Genomic DNA, 5,499 nt, shown 5'->3' with positions numbered 1-5,499 from the left:
CAATGTCGCCATACCATTCTAGACATATTCACGTGATAAACGTTTCACGTTACACCTTCCCCCTTATACAAAAAGGTGTTTACATAAAACAGCTTTTTCATTCAAAACATTGCTCCTTAATAACGTGAAAGTAGGTCTGTATCAACTAATTCATTCCAAAGTCACGCGTCGTACAACTTCAATAGTCCATTCAATAGTTCGTAATTTCGCACCCAGCATAATCCGTATATGTAAACATACAACAAATAATAATTCTCCCATCTATTATCAATCGTCTCTGGTGTATTCATAAGCCATAATATTAATAGAGTATAATCGCAAGTTTACAAGGCAACAACGATCTAATTCAGTCTTCGGTAATATCATCTAGCCGTATACACGCCAATTTTAGTTTGTTGGTATGTACTATTTTACATTTATTCTCTTTTAATTCCAATTCCGCTGTTAAGTCGCCAAACATTCGGCTTATTTTATAAGGACCCAGCCAGTCGCAATCAAATTTAGAAGTTCTAGGCTCCTTGAGTAGATATACCATATCGCCTACTTTAAATTTACATGGGTTTAATTTCTTATCGTAGTAACCCTTACTTCTCTGTTTTGCTTTCTCTAGATTTCGCGCAGCCATAGTCTGTGTGGTGGTGATTTTATTGAAAAGCTCATCAAAATGCTGTGGAAAAGTTCGAGGCGTTTGTCCCTTGGCAAATTCAGAAGGTATGTTGGCTTTAACACCAAAAACCAATTCGTGAGGGGTAAACCCAGTGCCCTCGTGTACAGAAGTATTATATGAAAAAATGCAAAAGCGTATCCAATCATCCCAATCCGTTTTTGTGCAATAGTGTTTGAGATAATTAATAAAACTACGATGTGCTCTTTCAAGAGAACCCAACGACTGAGGATGAAAAGCCGTGGATGTTATTCGCTGTATTTTGAAAATCCTGCAGAAATTCTTCATTACCTGGCTAATGAAGTTCCTCCCTTGATCAGTATGGATAACCCGTGGACATCCAAATCTACTGATAAACTGTTCAGCAAGAGCATGAGCAACGGTTACTGTATCTATGGTTCTTAATGGAATCGCATCAGAATATTTAGTCAAATTATCCTGCAAAGTGAGTAAATACTGATTTCCTTTATTAGTTACGGGTAGAGGTCCAACTATATCCATTTGTATTTTCTCAAAGGCTTGACGGGGTGTATCGGTGATTTGCATTGGTTGTTTGATTGCAGCTATGTAATTTTTATTCTTCTGACAAATAGGGCAAGTGCGAACGAATTCTGTAATCTCCTTTGCCATACCCGGCCAATAAAACCGTTCGCGAATAAGTTGGTGCAATTTAAAAATACCCCTATGACCTCCAATTGCAGATTCATGGTGCTCCTGAATGATTTGAAGACGACTCGATTCCGGTGGAACTACAATTTCTCCAGTGCACAAGGTAATGATATATTCAGAACTATCGAAAATCTGTTTGATTAAATTTATTATATTACCCCGCTCCGTAGGGTTGAATCTGTCCGGATCTATCAAGATACTAAACGTTTTCGTGTCCAAGGTGTCTAAAAGAGGTTTGAGTGATTTTAACGAGGCTTCGACGTAATCGAGATTAAACTCATTTTGATGTTCATTCTTATAAAATAAAAAGAAGACGGAATGTTTATCATGCGGAAAAGCCATGGCATTGCCGATTTCAAATTGATATTGTTGTACTTCCCCTACCGAGAATCCAATTCGGTTTAACAAACCCACAGTGGTTTGAGATGTATCCATACAATTTAAAGGAATAAAATGAACGAGATTGTCTTGTCTCATGAATAAGTTGTCTTTTACATCGAGAATAGTGGGTAAGGAAGAAGGATGTACCGCAGGTCTGTTTACTGTATCATCTGCATTATTAATTAAAACTCTACCCTGACTGTTATCTGTATTTTCATCATTTTCATTACTAACCATGATTATACCTTTACGTATAGAAACTATTTTTAAAGTTGCCTTTTCCCCAGGATTTCCCTGTGCAATCTTGTCCTCTACCTGCCTGATCCTCTCGCCAGTGCAGTTCCTAACACATTCATTCTCACCCGGCTGTATCGGCCGTATCGGTGTTGTTTCACATTCAAAGCCATACAAGCACGTATCCAGGCTCACCGAACGTTGGGAAACGTGCAAAGACATACTAGTCCATCCCAACGAGCGTGAACCATGACGCGCTGGACACAATAGCGTTCCCATTCTATCACCTGGGCTTCTTATCCCAGGCGACAATTCCTTACATTCATCTTCCCCTCCAGGAAGTACTCTCGCTTTTCGTCCACCCGGCGAAGCCGTTTTTGTAGTGGACTCATCGTGCGACCATCCGGATCTATTAATCGGGATGGCGCCGGCTTCACTCACTTGACCTCCCGGAGCTACGTTACCCGGGGGCAAGCGTGGAACATCACAACATGGGGTTAACGTACCCCTACAAGCCGCGACAAGTTGCACCTCGAGCATGGAGGTACTCGAGTGGGACAATCCTTTACTAAATTCATCCGTTGAATTCCCAGCCAACAAGGGCAATACTCGTAAGTTCGTACTATCATTAACTTTATTCGTAGTCTCATTAAAGTCGATCGCTGTGTTCCCGCGCGCCAAGAAAGCAGAGGCCACAAGAATTTCATTTCCAATAAATAACGTTTCATCTACTCTATCTGTTTCAGTATCTGCAGGTGGCACCTTACCCGTACAAGTGAGCACCCCTTCCAATCGTTGTGAATTCGAATTAAAATCAACATCAGACCGTACGGTTTTTTGTTGAGGAACAGGATTCATGCAGGTGTCTACGGGGTTTCGTGAAAGTGCGTCGGCGTTGGCGTTAACCTTTCCAGGTTTGTATACCACAGTATAATCATATTCATTCAACCTAATCCGCCACCTCATGATTTTAGATGTTGGATCCTTGACATTGTGTAACCATACCAAGGGTCTATGGTCCGTGAGCAATGTAAATTGTCGGCCATAAAGGTAGGGTCAGAAATGTTCTATACCAAAAAGAACCGCCAACAATTCCTTTTCAATCGTTGAGTAATTAATTTCTGCGTCATTTAGTGATCTGGAGGCATACGCGACTGGGAGATCTTTTCCCACTGGTCCCTGACTAAGAATGGCGCCAATGGCATAATTAGAAGCATCCGTAGTAACGAGGAATGACTGCGAAAAATTCGGGAACTGTAATAGAGGTTCAGCACAGATGATATCTCTTAAGGTTTCGAAGGAAGTTTGCACGTCAGCTGTCCAACAAAAAGGTACGTCCCTTTTCAAAAGCCTAGTCAAGGGTTTGGCAATCCGAGCCATGTTGGGAATGAACCGCCTATAATAGCCTACAAGACCCAGGAACTGTTTAATATTCTTTCTTGTCTTGGGTATGGGAAACTGTTTTACTGCCTGAATTTTCCCGGGATCCGGTTTTACACCCTCGCTCGTGATTACATGCCCTAAATATATTATTTCCTTTTGTAAAGAACGACATTTTTCAGGCTGAAGGGTTAATCCAGCGTTTTGTAACCGAGCTAAAAGGGTTCTCAACTTACGCCCATGCTCTTCAATGGAGGCTGCATAAATGACAATGTCATCCATATAAACCAGAAGCTCGATGCCCTGCAACCCGGATAGTATCAAATCCATAACCCTTTGAAAAGTAGCTGGAGCATTCTTAAGGCCAAAGGGCATCCTGTTGAACTCATAATGCCCATGAGGAGTAGAAAAAGCCGTTTTAGACTTCGATGAAGAATCTACAGGAATCTGGTGGAAACCAGAAGCTAAATCGAGAGTACTGAAATATTTCGCCCCTCCTAACTGATCCAAAATTTCGGTAATATTTGGAAGAGGGTACGCATCAGCCACAGGTTTTTCATTCAACTTCCGATAATCGATGACCATCCTCCATCGTGGTTTTCCAGATGAACCAGGTTTTTTCGGGACTACCCATACAGGTGAATTGTAAGGAGATACCGACGGCTGGATAATTTTGTCCTTAAGCAAGGATTCCACCTGAGTCTCTATTTCATTTCTATGGATCGGAGGGTACCTATACTGTTTGGTATGTATGGGTATTTCGTCGGTTGTGGTAATTTTGTGAGAGGGAACATTAGCTGCCTTCAGTTTATCTGAAGGAAGATGGAACTGATACGAAAACTCATGTATAATTTCCAGGATACTGGCCTTTTCCCTTTCTTGAAGGTGACTCAGATCCAAGGAGTTAAGTAGTGCACTAAATCTTTGTGCCTGATCTGCTGATCTATTTGCGTTCGGATTTCCTGTTCGAGAAGAACGCGATGCAGGGGGTTTCAGTTCAAAATCTTCCAATTCAATCTGCGGTATTGTAAGCGTAACGTAATCCGATGTAGTATTAATAACAAATAATTTGACTGAGCCGTTTTGTTGATTAACCAATACTTCTCCCAAAAATATACCAGGACCAGCATCAATCCTCCTAACGTAACCCGATTTAATATCACCCTTCGTTGGGACAGAAATCAAAACTTTGTTCCGAGGAGGCAACTCATACGACGAGAAAATAGGAGTGCGCAAATTTCCATCACCAAATTCCACAAGGCATGGAAAATTCTCTCCAAACCTCAGAGTAGCCCCTTGTTTTTCCAAAAATGACATTCCTAAAATTCCGGCCTCCCTAACAGGAAAGTTATCTTCCACCACTTGAAAATGTACAGGGATGCCATGCACATTAATAACTACCTCACCCCATGTCTGGACTATACCTGCACTAATGCCGGTAAGATGGTAAACTAAATTTTCGTCAAGCGACAAATCAGGATTTAATTCCCTTCGTTTAATTAGGTTAAGTTGAGAGCCAGTATCTACGAGGAATTTAGCGAGACCATTCCGAAAATGTTTGTGTTCTAAAGGAATATATGGTGATTGTCTGATCTGATTTAAACTGGTTTCGCGGCAGACGCGGTGGATCCGGCGCGAGAGATAAGGGGTTCCCTTCGTGCTGCGCCCGTCGACGAAACCCCCCTTGAGTTTAAAGGATTTTCCGGTTGCCTAGAAGTTGAAGGAATTGGCGATCGCGGTTTCCTCCAACCATGGTCAGTATTTTCCCGTTCTAAATTTATATTTTCGTGACCACGATTTATATTTCCCCTCCGGCATTGGAAATCCGTATGGCCTAGTTTCCCACACCTTCGGCACCTAGAAGCGTCGCGACTTGGCCCCCCGCGTTGATAATCCCTTCGCGCATAACATTGCCTGGAAAGATGACCCGTTTTTCCACAATTATAACATCTATTTCCGCGCACTTCTGCCGTCAAAACCTTAGGATTACTATCAAGCGGTTTAGGATTCCGAGATGTTCGCGGAGTGTCCATCTGAGCCTCAATTTCCGCTGCTAATTTTGCAGCAGCTACAACGTCACTTAGACGATCCCTAGAAACGATACCCGCAATTATATCATTCCGCAATCCCTTCAGAAAACCGTGTACCGCACTCTCCGAGAGTAAAGTTTG

The 5,499-nt window shown here is 42.0% G+C and overlaps 2 long non-coding RNA genes across 2 annotated transcripts; both read left to right on the top strand.

Annotated features, from left to right (window-relative positions):
- Positions 1 to 673: 673 nt before the first annotated feature.
- LOC123988754 lies at positions 674 to 1,758 on the top strand. The gene is made up of 4 exons (XR_006830290.1): positions 674 to 711; positions 878 to 1,109; positions 1,366 to 1,436; positions 1,504 to 1,758. It is a non-coding gene; the product is annotated as an uncharacterized LOC123988754 (long non-coding RNA).
- A 467-nt stretch (positions 1,759 to 2,225) lies between these two features.
- On the top strand, positions 2,226 to 3,455 carry LOC123988753. The gene is made up of 4 exons (XR_006830289.1): positions 2,226 to 2,559; positions 2,695 to 2,862; positions 2,923 to 2,998; positions 3,083 to 3,455. It is a non-coding gene; the product is annotated as an uncharacterized LOC123988753 (long non-coding RNA).
- The last annotated feature ends 2,044 nt before the right edge of the window (positions 3,456 to 5,499 follow it).

Source organism: Osmia bicornis, unplaced genomic scaffold (genome assembly GCF_907164935.1).
Source record: "Osmia bicornis bicornis unplaced genomic scaffold, iOsmBic2.1, whole genome shotgun sequence".
Classification (NCBI taxonomy): Eukaryota; Metazoa; Arthropoda; class Insecta; order Hymenoptera; family Megachilidae; genus Osmia; species Osmia bicornis.
Note: the sequence above shows the minus strand (reverse complement) of the source record. Positions and strands in the feature narration are given on the sequence as shown.